Genomic DNA, 21,578 nt, shown 5'->3' on the forward strand with positions numbered 1-21,578 from the left:
AAAAAAAAAAAAGAGAGAAATTTTTTTTGTGAAATAAATTTAAACCAATTTCTTCCGCTGAGTATTCAATCATCATATGGAAGGGGGTATTTTTCAATTGAGATAAAATTTGAATATTGGATTTGAGTATAGTAGCCACCAACTCCTCAAGGCAACAAAAATAGATTTGCCACAATTATCGGAAAACGTAAAAACCATATTTCAATTATAACTATAAAATAAAGAGAAAATTTGCAATATAACTTCGGTTAACTACTTATTTAAGAAAATGACCTCCTCATGTATAAATGAGGAGGTGATTTTCTTAATTAAATAGTTGACCGAAGTTAAAAAACAAAGTACCCCTAAAATAAAATATTTGTTACCTCAAACTTTGCGAATTCAATGACTTTATTCTTCTAAATATATATATTTATATTATTTTATTAAGTTTGAGACACTTGGAGTAACTGACTTTGGTGTCATGGTCTGTTTTAATAATTATATATATTAATAAAATGTTAAAATTTTAATACAAGTTATATGTAAATCATCAGATAGAGTCATTGTTTTTTGAGGTTTAGATTATAAGTTCAATTCTTATTGAGATCATTTTTTTATTCTTTTATTTTTCAATTTATTTTTTAAGTTATATATCAAAATTACAGTGTAGTCCCTCATTATTTTTTATAATTATATTTTGATCCTCATTTAAATATGAATCAAATGAATTATAAAAAATATGTTGCGTGCGTCGCTGTAATAGTAGTTTAATAAAATAACGAGCGACCCAAAAAAATTTCCGAGGAGTCGAGTTTTCGATAATTTAAACAATAATTTCTTAATTTTCTTTTCGAGGAAAATATATTACCTTGGCCTTTTCAATAGGATGAATTTAAAAAAATGGTTTTAAGACATAAAAGAATTAAAAAAGAAGGACTCTGACTTTTTTTTAAAAAAAAGAAGGAGTTGACTCTTGATTATTATATCAAACCTTAATTAAACTGTTAACTTAATAAATTAATTGTTATGTTCTCTTTCTTCTCCGTCGACGCACTTCTTCTTATTCTTCAATTAAAAAAGAGAAATGTGGGTAACCAGCTGTAAAAACCTCATCTACCACATCTACTGCTTCCGCATTACATTAAATGGAAGTTGACCACCAGTTGTTGCTCATTCCTCAAATCTAGATCTAAATCTACTCATATTGCCCGATTCTTCTGTATTTGAAGACCAATTCGTCTGTATTTGACCGATTCGTCTGTATTTGAAGACCAATTCGTCTGTATTTTAAGAAAAAACACAGTAAGTTTCTCCATTTTCCTTTAACCTCATTCATTGTTTTCTTCATGTAGCCATCGACCAAAATTAACTCGTCGATGAAGAATATTTCTCGCCCAAAATTAAGTCTGTCTATCGAGAAGAATTCTTCTTGGTCGACCAAGAAGGAATTCTTCTTTGTCGACCAACTTTGGTCGACAGAAGAATTTCTTGGTCGACCGAAATTAAGTTGGTCGACCATAAGAATACTTCTCGGTCGACCGACTTAATTTCGGTCGACCGACAACTTTTGGGTGGAACTGGTTTGGCCACGCTTTTTTTCTAATTTAATAAATTTTGCCCAATCTAATTATCATATGTTTTGGTGAATTTTGTAGATATGCCAACAGTTATTGTTGTTCATTTCAATGGAAAATAGGAAAGTGAGGAGCTGGTATATAAATGGAATCCAGGGCCCAATGCAAAGTTTGTTGATATTCCAGTGGACGATGATATTTGTTATTTTGAAATTTTAAAAGGTGAACTATATAGAGCGGGGAAAGTAGAAGATACTGCCAACTTGAGGTTGAGTTATCTTTTAGATTTGTCGTACAACATTCAACCGATTTATATAAAAAATAACTATGATTTGAAAGCATATTTGTATCTTGGTTGTCCGAGAAGTAAGCCAGTGCTTCAAGTTGAAATAGAACGTGTTGCTTCTTTTGATGTTTTTGATAATGTGCACGGATATTGTATTGATGAAAACAAAACGAACAGAGACATTTTGATGATTATTTTCAGTTGAATATTGTTTCTGTGGATCGTAATAATAGAAGTGACTTTTTCGACGAAACACATAATATGGATGCCATGCATGTTGATCGCAGTAACACAGACGAGTTATATGATGAAGCATGTAATGACGCAAATGAGGTCGAGGCAAATGTAACAAAATATTGAGATCGTGATTTTGTGATTCATATGTAATTTAAAACATATAACATAATCGTAAAATTACGATTCATATTTTTTTAAATGTAACATGTTTATGAGATCGTGAAATTATGTTATATGATGAATCGTGAAATTACGATTCATAATATTGTAACGGGTCTAAACCCTAAACCCTTAAAACCCTAAACCCTAAAGCACAGTGGTCGACCAAATACTATTATATCATCTAAAGTTAGTATTAATTGCGCACTCTTCCTAGACAAAGAGTATCTAGTAACAGCTAACACAAATGCTCCGGAATCTTCACTGTGAAAAAAGAAAAGAAAATGAGAAGTTATTATTTACTATACAATTAAAAAAAAGAATAATGAAGTTATTATATTTTAAATAGAAAGTTAACAACGTACTGTATAATCTTGGCACTGAATTCATCATGTAGTTTTATATTCCATGGCCTCTCGAGGTGTGGGTTGTTCCCAACAATGGATAGCAGACGAGCAGCGTTTATAAGTATATGCTCTATTTCCTCATTCAGATATTTGAATTTGGGATCGTGCCTTCGCTGCAAGATACATATAATGCACTTATTCACCCCTGTAACGAGTTTTAGCAAAAACCAGCGCCCATCTCTGTCGACATGGATGAGAATTCTTCGTGCCTTTTCCCACGAGAGACACGGCCATTCTGGATCACTACCTTTCACTTTGCTCACCATCCCTACCAGATTTATGTTGAAAATGTTATCTTTATCTTCAGCCAATACTGAGATCAAAGTATAAAATATATGTCCATCAACGACACATCTGGCGACATCACTTCAAGATGTCGGATCTGCATTTCAAGCAATCCACGGAGAGCTTCGCCGATGTGCTGAATTCAACATAACAAAAGATTTTCAATGTTTTAAAATAAGTTCTCTACAAATTTAAACGCTTTGTAAATGCTTACAGAGATAGTGACACGCGAATTTGCGATCGCCATGGGCCCGTTGAACGACTTCTCATATTCGACATAAAAACCTCGAATCCTACTTGGCGAACGGTCGAGCATCGATGCCCTAACTCGCGCCAGCGAGTTGTTTACCTTCAGTGTCACGGTCTCCGCAAGTGGCCTCACACTGTCATCTATAATTGCCCCAAACTGACGGTTCGCTGCGTAAATTGATCAATTGTAACAACTTTAATGCAAATATGAACAATAAAAAGGTATAGTGTAATAACCTCTCGACGTGGTCGCCTCGCCTCCTGACATACGCACATCTGGAGTCACTTCAATATCTAAAAACATAAAGTATATTGTTTAATATACTATACATAAATATAAATAAAAAAAGTGCATTACCTCACTTCTGCGGACTCCTCTGTAATGCCTGGAAGGTTAGGCTCAAATATCTGTTGGGTTTGGCTACTACTGCAAATTTTCCTACCCAGATTATCATCCACACCTAACAGCGTACATTAAACAAATTAAAATAATAACAACTTTAATGCAAATATGAATAGACAAGGTGTAGTGTAATAACCTCTCGACGTGGTCGCCTCGCCACCTGACTTATGCGCATCCGGAGTCACTTGAATATCTAAATACAAAAAGTTTATTGTTTAATATACTATACATAAAAATAAAATCAAAAAAGTGCATTAACTCACCTTCTGAGGACTCCTCTGTAATGACTGGAAGGTTAGGCTCAAATATATGTTGTGTTTGGCTACTACTGCCAATTTTTCTAGCCAGATTATCATCCACACCTAACAGCGTACATTAAACAAATTAAAATAATAATGAGAATTCTACTAAATCATTCTATTACATAAACATAAATATAATTAATAAAATTAACTCACCAAAATCTGCCTCAAATGATTTCCTTTTCCGTCTTCTGCTATAGGCTATGCTATAATCTTTGTCCTAATGCACTGGCATGTTAGACCTCATCTCAGCAAAATCAGCTCTAATCTGTTCAGTCAAACTCAATCTCAACTCATCGAGACCAAGATTAAAACTCGATTTCAAGTCATCTAAAGCCTGATTTATATTCCCGATACACGCCGTGGTCTCAATAAATCCTGCTGACATCTTAACATGCATAGACGTAACGGAGTCCTCCAACGCAGTCAATCGCCTCTCGAAACGATGCTCCAAGGGTGATGGGCGGCGGGAAGGATTGAGTCCAAAGTGGACTCTAAGACCCGTACGCATAGGAGAACTGGTGCTATAGCTGGATCTATTGAGATCACCAGAACGGGTGCCGGAAACGTCCGGAGATGCATGTGCAGAAGGCGTGTGTTGGACAAATCTACTCATATCACCATAAACGGTGCCGAAGACATCCGGAGTTGAATGTACAGAAGGCATGTGCTGGACTAAGGGAGACTCCAGAGGGTGCTCGCTACATATGACTGTCTGACCCTGCCTCCAAAGCTCGAGTACCCGAGTGGTGACCGCATCGGGCGCAGAATCAACAAAAACCCCGGTCGCATAATGCGCTTAAATGAGCTCCTCGGGAGTAAGAGTCAAACATCCTAGACAATCCTACATTTAATTAATAACGTATCAGATTAATTAAAAATTAAGTCCACAGTTATTATATCAAATCAATTAATATTGCTTACATCTATAACACAATCACCAAAGGCTGCAGTGACATCAACAGCAGTTGGGGCACGGTTTGACGGCCACGTGTTAGTCACCCACTGAAACATCCTGGGCAACATCAAATCGTCCACATTTCTTCTCTTTGCAAACTTTTATGCCACACTCGGATAATATTCATAAGCGAGGATCTGTAACATAAATTTCAAACAATGTTATTAGTAGAAATAAAGATAACAAATCCAATTTTAACATTCAAAAAATAATATATATGCAGAGGCAACACAAAACCACTGACAAGAAAGCTGCCATCAACTTCTTTCCGACCATGTGCCTCGGTGAGGTAATTATATCGCTGTAACGCCCCGAAAATTTTAAGGTCCACGCAAACCACGTGCATGCGATTATTAAATTCTCCTGTATTTTAATTAATTGTTTTAATTGCATTAATTAATTATGTTGTGCATATTTGCATGTTTAAAATATATTTTTCTACATTATTGCATTAAAATATATTTTTTAAAGGTTATTCGAGTTGCGATCGAGGAACGGAGACCGAGGGCTGAAAAATAGAAAATGTTTTTATTGGATAATTGTTTTTAATTATTTAAAATATGGGTGATGTTTTTTATTATTTTTGAAAATAAGGGGTTTTGAGGTGAATTTATACGCCGGGATGTAATTTTTATCGGTATTAGATTTTCAACAAAAATGCAAACGTTTTGGCAACCCGACTAATAAATTCACAAACTTATTTAAGCAAAATTATTTTAAATATTTTAATTAATTACTAAAGGGCTAAGTAGGCTTAATTAAGTTGTTAATGGGCCTAAACTAGCAATTAGAATTTAATTAGGATTCTAAGCGTTATTTAAAAGCTAAAACCTACCCCAACCCATCATTGTCACGTCCACACACCCACAAACAAATCAAACTCTCCCCTTACAAAATTCTTCACGGCACACACACAATTTTGAAAAGGAATTTTCGAAGGTTGCAAAGAAAAATTCAAGCCAAGGATCTTCGGGTCATCGTTCTTCAATCGTCAACGAATAATCGTGCGTTAAATACGCAAAAGCACGCCATATTCTTTCTTTCAAACATCTATCACACCATAGTATTTTATTTAATTGAATTTGCATGAAAAACAAGTGCATCATGAAACAATTTTCGTTTTTGTAGCATATGTCAATTTTAAAGCTTGTATTTTCATCCAAAATCATGTTTAATATGATATAAAGGGGCTGCCATGATTAGGATAGGGTTGAGGGTTGGTTTTACATGTTTTAGAGAGTCCCAATTTACCCCAATAGGCTGCAAACGTGAATAAGGACAAGCTGGATGCCATCGGGTAGCGTGGGGTTTGAGGGTTATGGACTTGGATGCTTGGCTTGGCTTTGGTTGGGACCAGGGCTTGGCTAGGGTCCTTGAAGGGTCGGGGGCAGGGTCCTAGCCATGCTAGGACCCGAGTTATGAGGGCTGGGAGGAGCCCTAGCAAGCTAGGACTCCACCCGAGAGCTTTAGGGAGAGTAGCGCAGGTTGCAGAAGTGGTGCAGGGAGAGATGGCTCGGCCAGGGGGTTTGGGCTGGGCTAGGCTGGGTCCTTAGGGTCCCACGAGAGTGCTCTAGGGTCTGGGCAGGGGCTGGGGCGGCTCGGGTTGCTGCTGGCTCGAGAGGAACGTGAGAAGCAAGGGAGCACCATAAACACACGTAAGTTGCTGTCATGTAGTCCAGTGGTTCGCAGCTCGGGTTCTATGGGCTGGGTTGGTCTGGGTCGAGTCTGGGCGTGGTCTAGGGTTGGTGAGGGTCCTAGGTGATCGTTGGTTAGGTGGATAGAGGAGTCCTAGTTGGCTAGGAGTCTTGGTAAGGTGGTAAGTGTCACGCACAAAACATGCAGATTTTGGGTTCAGTTTCAGGAAGGTTTTTGAGCGGGCCAAGGCTGGTTTTTCGGGCTGAGCTTACACAATAGGGTCCCTAGATGGGTTGGCTAGGTTTTGGTTCAAGGTGGCTCGGGCGTGGCTCGGGTAAATTAGGAGATGGCTCGGTGTGTTCGTCGAAGGGTCAAAAACGAGATTTTAAAGACAAAAATTGAATCCATGGGTCCATGGGGGTGGCTCATGACTTGGAAGGGTAGAATAAATCTTAAAAATATTATGTTAAAAATATGGGATCAAAATAATGAGTTTTGGATTTATTCGGGATTTAATCGCCGCACGAAACGCTAATTAACGAGTTAATTGAAAAGCCTAGTTTTAAGCCTTATAAAATTATGAAAAATTAGGTTTAAGCTTAAATAATTATTATAAGTCTAAGTTTTAAATTTGAGAATTTTATATTAAGTTTTGGTTTAATTCGGGATTAAAACGTAGTAATACGACTTATTTAAGGAATAAATTAAAAGTTATCGATTTAAGCCAAATAAAAAAAATATGGGAAAATTCATGAAGGCTTTAATAATTATTTGGGACATGTTAAAGTCATGAAATCAAAAAAAAAAGTCGAAAACGTAAAATGTCGAGTCCAGGGGTAAAACGGTCTTTTTACACCTAGAAATTAGTAAAGGTCATGGCAGTGCCCTAAATGCTATTTTTATGAAAATATGATTATTTTTAAATGTTTATGAATTGTTCATGATTAAATGATGATTTTTAAATGTCTAAGGGATTTTTATGATTTAAGAAGACATTTAAAATACATGTTGCATGCTTGGTTTCAAAAATGAAAAACGTAATGATATTCATGATTTTTCTAAAGTGATGTGAATGAAAAATGTTGAAGGATGTGAAATAATTGTGACTAATTCGTTAATGTTGGCGACGTCGTGAGGGTTATAGTCCCAGTGGGAGCCCGACGATCGTGTTTCCATCATTGCGAATATGTGGTAACGGATATGTGGTAACGGTTTTGTGGTAACGGAAGAATGGGAATATCGTGAGGGGAAAAGGCCTCAGAGGGAGCCCATTTATGGGAAAAGGCCCCAGAGGGAGCCCCGACGATCGTATTTCTATTCGAATCATGATAGGCCAGGGCCCAGTTGACCGGTGAGAGTGTTGCTGGTGTCCCCCGCCGTCCAGTACTGTGGTTTTATGTAGATGGATCCATCGACCCTCATGAGCATGATCAGGAAAGTCACAATTAACGATCTGAATTCAACAAAAGAAAAGAAAAATGTTCATGATCATGTTAAAGGTTTTATGTCATGTCATGTTGAGGAAAAAGGAAAAAGTTAAGGTTTATGATTGCATGTCATGAAAAAGTATTTTATGAAAATGTTTATGTTTAAAGTTTTATGCATCATGAAAATGTTTACGAAAATGTTTATGTTTATGCATCTTCATGAAAACGATATTTTAAGTACAAGTATTTTTCACCGTTATATGTTGACTGTATTACGTATTACTCGTTATAAAGATTATGGTGTGTTGAGTCTTTAGACTCACTAGGTGTGATGGATGCAGGTGAGTTTGAGGGAGGACTTGACGGGTGATTTGACTGGACTGAAGGCGCACACAACCCGAGGACCAGCGCTTCTACTTTTTCCGTATTATGACTTTTGACTCATGCTTTATGATTTTATTTAAAGATTTTTAAGTTTATTTATTTATGCATTTGAAAGATTTTTGAGAGGTTCAGTATGGGCTATTCTTTTCAAATTATTGCTTTTAGGTTTGGTAAAATATGCGACGATTTCATTTGATCACTATTGCACTTGGTTTTTAAAATGCTAGTTGGTTAATGTTTAATTTTAAAGGGTAAAATATTTTATAAAAATATTTTCATGTGAGAAAGGTACATGGCCGAAAATTGAGTGTTAAAAAAAAAAATTCTAGTACTTTTAAAGCAATAAAAAGGGCAGGACGTTTCAATCGCCCTAAAAGATCCTTCTTCAAACATCGGACCGCATCACGAAATGCTACTCTACCCCATAGATAGCTGTTAAACCTATCCAAATCATCTATAAGTCTCAGGTATTTAGGGTCGATCTTATTCGTTTTTTTCCTAGTCCCATCACCGAAAACAAAACAACAGAAGTAAAGACTATCCATCTTTAACTTCTCCACGTCTACACCAGTCTCATTCTGCACTTGAACACTCATCTTTGCCTCCAAATCACTCAAAATAATCTCAAACTTACCGGCAAAGTGTCTGGAGCCAAAGACACCTCCCTCTGGTACATCTACAGGCTCTGTGGCGCAATCGAGACCGGTTATTAAATAATACTCTAACAAACAAAATCTAACTGGCCTCTTGCGCACCACCATCCAAAACTCATCACTACCCGTGTCAACTATCTGATTACTCATCAAATACCATATAATTTGACTAGAAATATTAAAATCTCTATGATACCTAACCAAATTACCAAAAGAAGACTGCTCCAAAAAAAAAGGCTCTCTCGTCATTGTTGATGTAGTGAAAAATCTTCTCCGCAATCTCTTTATATCTTGATTCGAGTGTCAACTTGCAGCGAAAAATTGCACCTCTTCTTAGTTTTCTCGGCAACTATACCTGTCACAAATACAAATATATTAGAATAACAAACTGATGTCAAACTGAACCCACGCTTGGTCGACCAAGAGTACCTTTCTTCCTCAACAACTCAACACACGCGCAGATAATCAAATAACTTTTCTTCCTCAACACGACGGTTCGACCCTTTCTTCCTCAACACACGCACGCAGAATAAAATAATAAAATAAAAGTGAACATACCATATTTTGGTCAGCCATTTCTCGGATGCGTTACAAAAATAAAAATTTAAGAAGGGTTTCGTCGATTCAGTTGCGCGGATTTAGTCGGCGGGAAAATGAGGGCAAATGAGTCAACTGCTTAGGTTTACAGTGAAGTGAAGAAGTTTAGAGGAGTGAAGAATAGTTAATCAATTTTAAACTTAAAATATATGCACATTTACGTAAATTGACCTCTGAATTCTTTTTTTTTAAATAAGTCCAAAGGACCGTCTTTTCCCTAAATTTCGGGTTTTTTTAAAAAATAATTTAAATTTAAAATTTTATTTCGAAACTAATTTGAAAAAAAAATGGTTTCAAAACTAATGCAATCCGCGCTTGGTAAGCGCGGACGGTCCTCCACGCGGTCCTCTACGTGCCACCCGCCCCTACTCCATTCCTCTAATCCTTATCTTACCCGATTCTAGTTCGTTCTTCCCCTCCTCTTCTTTATCCTCCTCTTATCTTTACTCTCTCATTCTCGCATTCATCAGTTTCTCAATTCCTCACCGAAAATTTTTTTGACGAAGTTGAGAAGATCTAGAGCATAGTTCAGAATGGCAGATAATCGAAATCCAGAAGATCCTAGTGTCCTTTATTTACAAGCGACACATATGTCATCAAGCGTGTCTTCGTTAACAGTTGATGATATTGCCAAAGTGAAGAGGTCGGACCATTTGATTTGGAAGTTGTATACTGATAATTATTTACACAGGCGTGTACTCGTATATTTAAATCATATGGGTTTTTATGGAGTTTTAGAATGTGGCTCCCAAGTTCTTGATAATCATTTGTTTACTGCGTTTGTTGAACGTTGGCGACGCGAGACACACACGTTTCATTTTACATGTGGTGAAACAACATTGACATTACAAGATGTTTCAATAATTTGGGGTCTAACAATTGATGGTGAAGCAGTAACTGGAGTAGATGTGTCACATAAAGTTGAGGAATGACAACACATATTTTTGGATATGTTGGGATTTTTGCCAGCATCAAAATATTTGAAAGGTGGTCATCTGTCTATGACTGCACTACACGATCATTGTATATCTAACCTTGTTAATGATGAAACTTCAGAAGTAGATGTTGTGAAATTTACTCGTTGTGTTGCGTTAATGATTATTGGAGGAATAATGTTCCCTGACTATCAAGGAGGGTCAGCTAGACTTATATTTTTGCAACTGCTACGAGATGTTGATAACGTGAAGTCTTATAGTTGGGGTAGTGAAGTTTTAGCATTTCTATTCCGTGAGTTGTGTAACGCGTCACGTATAGAGAAGACTACAATAGCTAGACCTGTATATGTCCTGCAGGTATCATTAATGTAACGTCCCGAAAATTGAAAAGTTAACGTGAACCACATGTATGCAAATTATTATATTTCTTTGGTATTTATTAAATTCTTTTAAAGCATAAAATGTATGTTTATTTTATTAATTATTTTTATGCATTATTATTGCATGATAGGATTTAATTAATGAAATTTTAAAAGCTCATGCATTATGATTTTTAAGTTTCATTTCGCGCACGAACGAGGAGCGGAGACCGAGAAATTTTCAGGAAAATTATTTTAATTACATGATTCATTTTTATTAATTAATATAAGATGTTTTAAAGGTATTTTTCAAGAAATGAGATTTTTGGGATATTTTACTCGCGTGATTTTAAATTTTAACGGTGCTCAAATTTTATCAGATCGAGGAGCTTTTTAAGGGTTCGGCTAATATTTTTAAAATCTTTCCAATACGAATTATTTTTCGGGAGTATGTTTGGATTTAATGGGTCTACTTTTAATTTTATTGGACTCAAAACTCTTTTAAACTTTTTAATTAGTAATTAAGACCCATTATTTTGATTATTAACCATTTAAATATTATATTATTGACTACGCTACACCATTTAAATCACCACAAGCCGACACCCTCATTCAACACTCCTTGTCCTTGGTTTTAGAGTACAACAGCTGAAGGCTTAATTCGGTTCTCTCTTGGTTTGAAAAAGGAAAAACTTCTTCCGGGTCTCCATTGCATCGTTCTTGTTCTTCAATCACCAAAGCACGCCGCGTACTTTTATTTATGCATCATACATGCTAGATACTTGCTGATATGTGTGTGTATTTGCATAGAATTCTCGATCTTGCATATGACGTTGGAAGACTTCGGTTTTGTTCAAAGTTATTGCACCTTTTTCATCCAACTCACGTTTCTTTTTAGTGTTTGTGCGAGGAGCTGCTAATTTAATTTCATGCTTCAAAGGGCTGTATATGCCATGTGTAAGGGTGGATAAATAATGGAGTCTCGGTTTGACAAGCTCGAAGGGGAATCGCTCGGGTTGTAGCCGTTGTGACGTTAGTGTGCAAGATCGAGAGTTGTGGGTTAGTAGCTGTGCATGGCTCGACACCAGCCTTGAAGCCGACCCTCTTGGATCAATGGGAGGGCTGGGAAGGGGCTGAGCATGGCTTGTCTTGTTCATTAAGCAAATCGAAGGAGATTTGGTGAGGGGACTCGGGTAACTTGTCTTTGGAGAGGTTCATCAAGTGCTTTGCGTGGGCGGGTTCCATGATCAGTAGGGCTAGTCTTAGTCAATCCAGGAGAGTCTTTTGGGTTCGAGGAGCGTGCCAGTTTAGCCGGTTAGGTGCTAGTCTTCCTGGTCGTGTGCTAGGATCGAAACTTGCAAGCCAAGGGAATAGGGTCTTTGGTTGCCATGGTGTAAGCGATCATTTCTACGTTTGGTTTGCACGACAGCTTTATGCTTCGGCTAAGCTTGGTTTAGGAGGTTAATGAAGGTCCTTAATGAGTCATAAAGACTGACATATGGTGGTAGGAGAATGGACCGAATGAATGAAGGGGTGGAGCCATGTGTTGGATAAATGATATGGTAAGTGGGGGGAGTGGCCGAGAATTGATGGAGGGAAATAGGTTGGGTCGAGAATTAGGAGCTTAATGTGAAGTATTTAAAGGCTGTAATGAGTGCTTTAAGAGTGATAACAAATGTGGGAAAAATTTGGTTCAGTTTCGAGTCGATTCGGATTAAAACCGAGACCCGGTCCAAGTTTTTAAACGAATCGAATAAGTTATGAAATGAGCTCAATTTTACGTCTAGGAATGCTTATAAATATGTTTTGGGATATTTTAAGGAGTTTGGTAAGCTTCGGGTCCATTTTAGACGTCTAGGGGTAAAACGATAATTTTTAGGTTTCCAAGGGCAATATGGTTATTTTCCACTCGAGGTGAGATTTTGGTCATGGCAGCGCCCTGAGCACAAATTTATGATATTTTAAAGGTTTATGCATCATGATCACGATTTTTAAGATTTTATGAAAATATACGTTGTATGCTTGGTTTAAAGAAAAAAATTACGTATATGTATGTTTTTATTAAGTGGTGAATATGATGATGTTTTGAAGGATGGGAGTTGGTTGTGACTGACGATGTATATGTATACGATGATATGATTGGAGATATCGTGAGGGAAAAGGCCCTAGAGGGAGCCCGTTTACGGGAGAAGGCCCCAGAGGGAGCCCGACGATCGTATTTTCAATTGCATGATATGATGATATGATAGGCCAAGGCCCAGTTGACGGGTGAGAGTGTCGCTGGTGTCCCCGTCGCCCGGTACCGTGGTTATACGTAAATGGATCCATCGATAGAGCTGGTACGATAGAGCTGATACGAAAGTCACAACTAATGAACTGAATTCAATTAAAAGAAAAATGTATACGTATATGATGACATGATTTGACACGACATGATTTTATACGACACGTTAATTTTCATGTTTTAAAGTTCATGAAAAGTATGTTGGCATTATGATTTTATAAGACACATTTACGTATATGATGAGATGACATGCTTTAATACGATATGATTTTCCACGACATGTTTATGTATATGATAATATGAGATGACATGCTTTGACACGATATGATTTTACACAATACGTTTACGTTATGCTTTTAACTTCATGAAAGATATGTTGAGTATGATATTTTTCACTGCTGTGTGTTATGTATATGTACTTGTTATTCCTGGTACAGGCGTGTTGAGTCTTTAGACTCACTAGGCGTGTGTGATGCAGGTGAGCTTCATGATGAGGAGACTGGAGGTGCCGAACTCTAAGTAGGCAGACCTGGTGTGGTGACATAACCCGAGGACCACATGTTTTCCGTATTTTGATTTATGAGATTTGAGATGAGATGAATATTTTCATACGTTGATGATTTTAGGATTTTTACAAGTTTACGTTTACGTATGATTTTGGACGAGTTTGGTTATTTTAAACCGCGCTATTTTGTGGTCAAATAAATATGATTATTTTAAATGTAAATTTATAAATGCTAGCTTTTAAAAAAAATAATTTCGCACTTTTAAAATACGTAGACGTTTCAATTAATGTGATGTGAATAATTAACATAATATTTTGGTTAAATTTGTTAAATTTTTTTATTATTATAAGTAGGTATGGGCATGGAGCAAGATTAAATGTTGTTGAAAACTAAATTCCGGCGTTTGACAAAATATGAATCAACTGAAAATACGAACCAACTGATCGAGTAAACTGAACTCAACAAGTGGACTTAATAACTGAAATCAACTGACTGATCAGTTGGAAACTAATCAACTGACTGATCAGTTGGAAACTGATCAGTTGATATATTCAGCCTGATGCTAAGCACTCTTCAACTGAACATGTCTCGGGAAAGAACATAGCAGATTGCAACTGAATGTGGAACGACACACTTGGAACAACGCATTTCGGCGAAAGCAATTAAGAGGCCGCATCAAAATAAATGAAGCAAACAATGCCCAAGGAATAATCAAGAAGAATTCAACGGATACAAAGATTCAAATTCATCTCAAGTTACCGTTGGAAGGGAAGCTTATAAATATGACAGAAGAACAGCTAAAAAGACAACGAGATTATTCTATTCAAAAGCCTGCTGTTACTCTGCCAAAATCTTAGCTCACTCTTATTTGATATATTCGTAGCTGTTAAGGCTACAATTTGAGCTCACTAGCAAGTTGTAATAATCGTTGAAATTCGATAGTGCTAAGATGAGTTACGCACTGAGAACATTCTGTAATACTAAGAGTTTCAGTTTTGGCAGTGTTGAGTCCAAACTGAAGTGGGTCAATACAATTCTTGTATTTGATCAAAGTCTTTTAATGGATATCCTATCCGTGAGATAGAAGGGGTGACGTAGGAATAATTAAATTCTCCGAACATCCAGAAACAACTCTTGCCTACTTTATTTCAGTTTCGTATTCTATCTTTCAGTCAGTTATTTTCCGCAACTACTTTAGTTTAATTGATTGTCATTGACCAACAAGATTCCGAGAATCAGTTTGTCACCAAACTGAACTCAAAATTCGAAAAGATCAGTTTTAATTGTGAGTGTTTATTCAACCCCCCCTTCTAAACACTCTTGATACGTTAATCTATCCTATCAAGTAGTATCAGAGCGGTTGAATCTTGTTCTTGAATACTTTTGATCTATAAACTTGTCAGCATGACTTCATTCAACAAAATTCCTATGTTCTCCAGAGAAGAATTTGATGATTGGAAAATCAGAATGCAGGCTCATTTAGCTGCACAAGATGACGACATGTGGTATGTCATAACTGATGGACCCATGAAGATTCTAAAGACAAATACAGCAGTTGCCATTACAGAAGGGGCACCACAAAGAATAGAAAAGCCCAGAGATGAATGGACAACTGAAGATAAAAGAAAAGCGAATCTTGATAATGTGGCTAAAGACATTCTGTACAAAACACTGGACAAAGTAACCTTCAGCAAAATAAAGATGTGTAAAACAGCCAAAGAAATTTGGGAGAAGCTGATCCAGCTGTATGAAGGAAATGATCAAACCAAGGAAAATAAACTTTCTGTTGCTATGCAAAAGTTTGATAAAATCAAAATGAAAGCAGGAGAATCGATGTACGATTATGATGAAAGAGTAAGCAGTGTCATCAATGAGTTAAATGCACTTGGAAAGGTGTATACTAACAAAGAGATTGTACTAAAGATAATGAGAGGTCTTCCCAAGGAATGGGATGTCAAAACCATGGCAATGAGGGAGTCCAAAGATCTAAACCAGATTGAACTTCATGATTTATTTGCTGATTTAAAGGCTTATGAGTTCGAGCTGCAGACCAGAGAAGGAGAACCATCCACCCCTGCAGCCACAACTGCTCTAGCTGCTGTCAGAACTGAACCAATCAGTTCAGTCGAAAAATCTGCTGATCAGTTGAGTAATGATGCTATGTCATTGTTCATCAAAAAATTTGGAAGGTTCATGAGAAAGAATCAAGGGAACTTCCAGAAGCCATACCAAAGGAACAATTCCAAAGATGAACCAAATGCCTGCTATAACTGTGGCAAATCAGGTCACTTTACTGCTGATTGTCCTAAACCCAAGAAGGACAATCAAGGCTCAACTGGTAGAAGAAAGAAATCATATGAACACAAAAGAAGACCCATGAAAGATAAGAATTCCTTCAGAAAGAAACATGAAGTACTTTTAGCTGAAGAAAACAAATCCAAATGGGCAGAAACTGACAGTGAGGAGTCAGAACCAGAAAGCTTATACAGCTCCAGTGATGATGAGGAAGTCAAGTGTTTGATGGCTAATGATGCAGAAGAAGAGTCATCTAGCCAACAGGTATTTGATTTCAGTTCAACTGATTTTACACAAGAAGAACTCATTCTAACACTACATGACATGGTAAATGAGTATCAAAAACTTGCATCATCATTTGAAAAAATCAAAGCAAAGCAAACTGATCCCACAGACAATAAAACCAAAACTGATGAATCAGTTGATGGGTTGAGTGTAAAAAGGGAGATTGCTGAGTTAAAAGCAGAGAGAAATAAAAATCAGTCATTATTCCAGAAGTTGATGCTTGAAAACTCAAAATAGACTGAGCTCATTCAGTATGCACTAAGTGAGATGCAGAATTCACAAAAATCAATTTCTGATAAAACTGGTTTAGGGTTCAACACTCAAGGAGAAACGTATCCAAATGATACTCAACCAAAGCTAACAATGGACAAAGGGAAATACATTCACTTTGTCAAATCAGCAGTGGTACAAGAACAAATTGAGCCCAGTAAACTGATTGAGCAACCTACTGAGAATATGAACAAGGCTAGAAGATATGGGATTGGTTATAGTCAAAAATTCTCGACTGATTCACAAAGTCAGTCATCGAAGAGATTTTACAAAAACTATTCGAATGGCTATTCAAATTACTATAACTGCAAGCCAGTTCAGAAGAGATATAGACTGAACAATCAGTTGAATAAAGCTAAAACACATATTGTATCATCCGTACACTACACAAGCACACAAAAGCCGAGAAAAACCATTTGGAATACAGCTACTAGAAAGTCTGTTAGACTAATCCAAGTATGGGTTCCTAAAGGACTAATCAGTTCAGGACCCAAATAGATATGGGTACCAAATTATATTATGTGTGTGATTGCAGGTAACAGGTACAAACAAGAACTCAATATGGTATTTGGACAGTGAATGTTAGCGACATATGACAGGAGATGCAAGTGTGCTATCTCAACTGATCAAATACAGTGGTCCAAATATCAGTTTTGGGGACAATTCCAAAGGTAGAACTGTGGGTAAGGGTAAGCTTATCCATGGTAACTTTACTTTTAAAGATGTTCTATTAGTAGAAAACCTGAAGTATAACTTGATCAGCATCAGTCAGTTATGCGACAGTGGATTCTCAGTACATTTTGACAAAAACTCATGTTCAGTCAAAACTTCAGCTGATGAAATCATACTAACTGGAAAACATTGTGGAAACACTTATAAAGTCAGTTGGAATGATCAAACTTATGCACCAGTTTTTTTTATTGCTTCCAAATCATCTAAAAACTGGTTGTGGCACAAGAGACTAAGTCATCTAAACTTTAAATCCATTGCCTATCTGAGTAAACATGAACTTGTAACTGGTTTGCCCAAAATAGACTTTTCAAAAGAAAAACTTTGCTCAGCATGTCAGTATGGTAAACAAGTACGATCTTCTTTTAAAAACAAGGGTTGTAAATCTTCATCCCGATGCTTAGAACTGTTGCACATGGATCTCTTTGGTCCTATACCAGTCATGAGTTTAGGGGGAATGAAATACACCTTGGTAGTCGTAGATGATTTTTCAAGATTTACTTGGGTTATTTTTCTCAAATCTAAAGACCATACTGCTTCACAACTGATAAAGCTCTTCAAAAGACTTTTAAATGAAAAATCAGTTGGAATTGATCGAATCAGATCAGATCGAGGAACTGAATTCATCAATCAAACTCTTTCAAATTTTCTAGAGAATGCTAGAATTAAGCATGAGCTCTCAGCAGCCAGAACTCCTCAGCAAAATGGTGTAGCTGAGAGAAGAAATCGGACCCTTAAAGAAGCTGCTAGAACGAGGCTTGCTGATTCTGGTATTTCTCAAAGGTTTTGGGCAGAGGCAGTAAACACTGCGTGTTATACTCAGAACAGATCAATGATTAATAAGAATCATATGAAAACACCATATGAGATCTGGCATGGAAGAAAAAGTATAATTACTTATTTCAAAATATTCGGCTGCAGATGTTTTATCCTTGATAATGGTAAAAATTATTTAAAAACGTTTGATGCTAAATCTGCAGAGGGAATATTTCTTGGATACTCATCAGTTAGTATAGCTTATAGAGTCTTCAACAAGAAAACCCTAAATGTTGAAGAATCTGCACATGTTGATTTCGATGAAACTGAACCAACTAATAAGCCAACTAATCAAGTTGAGCTAGTTGATCGATTTACATATATCAGTTTGGAGGATGATGATGAAAAAGACAATCATATTAATCAAAACAAACTCCAAACACCCGAACCAGAAGTGTCAGATCAATCAGCTGAACCAGAAGCCATTCCTAATGATCAGTTGATAGAGCATAATGATAACATTCAAATACCAGTTGACGAAGCACCAACTGAGACTGAAAACTATGTTCAGTTACCAACTGAAGAAATTGCTGATACAACAAATACTGAGTACAGATGGAGAAAATCACATCCACTTGAGCTGGTAATAGGAAATCCATCTGATCCAGTAAGAACTCGCAATCAAATGCTAAATTTATTTATCTATTCAGCTTTTGTATCACAACTATAACCAAAGAAAACTGATGAAGCTCTTGCTGATCCTAACTGGGTAAATGCAATGCAAGAAGAGCTAAATCAGTTCACTCATAACAATGTCTGGAACTTAGTTCCAAGACCAGTTTCAAAAACTGTTATAAGTACAAAATGGGTGTACAGGAATAAACTGAACGATGATGGTTCAGTTGTGCGCAATAAAGCGAGACTAGTAGCAAAAGGATATAGGCAAGAGAAAGGAATTGACTATGATGAGACATATGCTCCAGTTGCAAGACTGGAAGCAATTAGAATGTTTCTTGCTTATGCATCATACAAGAACTTCAAAGTCTATCAAATGGATGTCAAAAGTGCATTCCTAAATGGCCAGCTACAAGAGGAAGTATATGTTGAACAACCCCCAGGTTTTGTAAATCACAACTTTCCTGATCATGTATATCATTTGAACAAAGTCTTATATGGTCTTAAACAAGATCCCAGAGCTTGGTACGAAACTCTTACAAAATTCCTAACTGATCATGATTTTTCTGTTGGATCAGTTGATAAGACCTTGTTCAAATTTACTAAGAATGATCACATTTTATTAGTTCAAATTTATGTTGATGATATCATATTTGGGTCAACTAACCCCAAATTATGCGAGAAATTTGCTAAGCTAATGCAGGATAAGTTTGAAATGAGCATGATGGGTGAACTGACATTCTTTCTTGTACTACAAGTGAAACAACTGGAAACTGGCATATTCATCAGTCAGACTAAATATACAAAGGAGCTGCTGAAGAAATTTGGCATGGAATCATGTTCAGCTGCAAATACTCCCATGAGCTCATTAGTAAAATTAGACACTGATCAAGGGGGAATATCAGTTGAGGCGACATTATATCGAGGTTTAATAGGGTCATTGTTATACCTAACTGCCAGTCACCCTGATATTGTATTTGCTGTGTGTATGTGTGCTAGATTTCAAGCAAATCCTAAGCAATCACATTTCTCAGCTGCTAAAAGAATTTTGAAATATCTTAAGGGTACACAAAATATTGGGTTATGGTATTCTAAAGACTCTACTTTCAATTTAGTTGGATATTCAGATGCAGATTATGCAGGATGTAAGCTTGATCGTAAAAGTACAAGTGGATCTTGTCAGTTTCTAGGAGACAAGCTGATCTCTTGGTTCAGCAAGAAACAGACATCTATAGCTACCTCAACAACTGAAGCAGAATACCTTGCTGCTGGTAGTTGCTGTGCACAACTGATCTGGATCCAGCAACAACTAAGAGATTATGGAGTAATTACAAATAATTTGCCCATATTTTGTGACAATACGAGTACAATTGCCATCACTTATAATCCAGTTCTTCACTCAAGGACAAAGCATATAGATGTCAGGCATCACTTCATCAGAGATCATGCTTTGAAGAAGGACATTAGACTGGAGTATATATCAACTGAGCAACAAGCAGCTGACATTTTCACCAAACCATTACCCGAGACTAAGTTTTCTCACTTTCGCAATATTCTTGGTTTAATTGATCTGTCTTAAAATTATTACTAATGTTGCTTTACTAATAGAATTATCTGCAGAAAATAAGAACACAACAAATTGAAAATAATATTTTATTAAGAATACCATCGATCCCAGTTTACAGAAGATATCATAGAACCAACTGAATCCTGCCATTCTCTAATCCAATTATTCAACTCATAAATTTGGATTCTAGAAAATGACCTAGTTGAAGAAATCTTCTCAACCACATGCCATTCCTTCCATAACATTGCTTCTAACAGACATTTGTCATCAATCAGATCTGTTACATGCCTAACTTTAAAACGATCAATGTATTTTCTTGCTGTTGCTGCTTGAGCACGAGTAGGAACAACACCACTATTACTTACCCTCTGCAAATCATGAATCTTGAACCATGTTGACATCACTTTCATCAAGACATATTCTTCTATTGTCTTCTTCAACTCTTCTAAATAAGGACTTATTTGCTCATTAACTTGAATATGCGAACTACTGCATGCATCAGAGTTACTTGAATCCGACATATTGAACTATTATTATCACATTCTAATCATCTTATTTATAGACAGATGAAACTTAAATGTTCAGGAAACTGAAGAGACTCAAATCAACTGAAGCGTTTTTCTCATTTACCGACGCTTCTTAACTATCAGTTGTTCATTATCAACTGATATCAATTTGACATTTATTACTTAACGCTTAACCAATCATCAGTTCATCTGTTTATGATCGCAATTCATATACTAATGAAACTTATTACTTGCAGGAAAAAGAAAAACAAAGTTAAACCAAAATAAATGTTTTATTCAACCATAAATATTTGCTTGGATTACATTTTCATATTTTTCATCTATCCACATTCTCAACCAAACGGATAGAGATGAGGAAGATGTCTTGAGAAAGCTGTGAGAAGAAGCTATGCGATTAAGGATCTCTAGTTCCTTTCGAAGCATCAGCTGATAGATACGGCCATCCGTAAAGATGTCCACCCACACAGCTATGTGAAAGTGCTCCTGCACTTCTCTCAACTCTGCCATCAGTTTGGGAGTGGTAGCCTCTCCAGAATTATACAGGAACGCAAGCTCCTGTAACTTTTCCCAGTAGGGAAGACTCTTGTAGAAGACTTCGTCTTCTATAACAGCCTTCCTAGCTTCCAGAGAAAATGGCAAAGAACTCGAGCTACTCGCATCTGCCATTCTTTCATCTTGAATATTTTCACCAATATGACTGAAACTAACCGTGTTACTTCTATTTATAGCAGAATATCAAAGAAGCTGAAGGGTCGTCAACGTTTCAGCAAACGAAAATTTTTTTACCTTTAAATTTATTCGCTTTAATTATTTTATGCACTAATTAAAGGTGAATAATGGTTTTAAAAGGAT

At 36.5% G+C, this 21,578-nt stretch overlaps 1 protein-coding gene and 1 long non-coding RNA gene across 2 annotated transcripts in view; one reads left to right on the plus strand and one right to left on the minus strand.

Annotated features, from left to right (window-relative positions):
- The first annotated feature begins 776 nt into the window (after positions 1 to 776).
- LOC142554215 (uncharacterized) overlaps positions 777 to 21,578 on the plus strand; it is a 33,382-nt gene continuing 12,580 nt past the window's right edge. The window contains exon 1 of the mRNA XM_075664903.1: positions 777 to 885. The gene's annotated coding sequence lies outside the window, so the exon portion shown is untranslated. The remainder of the gene's footprint in view (positions 886 to 21,578) is intronic.
- Positions 2,453 to 4,471, minus strand: LOC142552565 (uncharacterized). Its single transcript, XR_012821841.1, has 7 exons — positions 4,041 to 4,471; positions 3,846 to 3,944; positions 3,719 to 3,775; positions 3,553 to 3,640; positions 3,145 to 3,336; positions 2,604 to 3,066; positions 2,453 to 2,502 (listed from the first exon to the last, which is right to left on the minus strand). It is a non-coding gene; the product is annotated as an uncharacterized LOC142552565 (long non-coding RNA).

The sequence above is a fragment of the Primulina tabacum genome, chromosome 8 (assembly GCF_025594145.1).
Source record: "Primulina tabacum isolate GXHZ01 chromosome 8, ASM2559414v2, whole genome shotgun sequence".
Taxonomy (NCBI): Eukaryota; Viridiplantae; Streptophyta; class Magnoliopsida; order Lamiales; family Gesneriaceae; genus Primulina; species Primulina tabacum.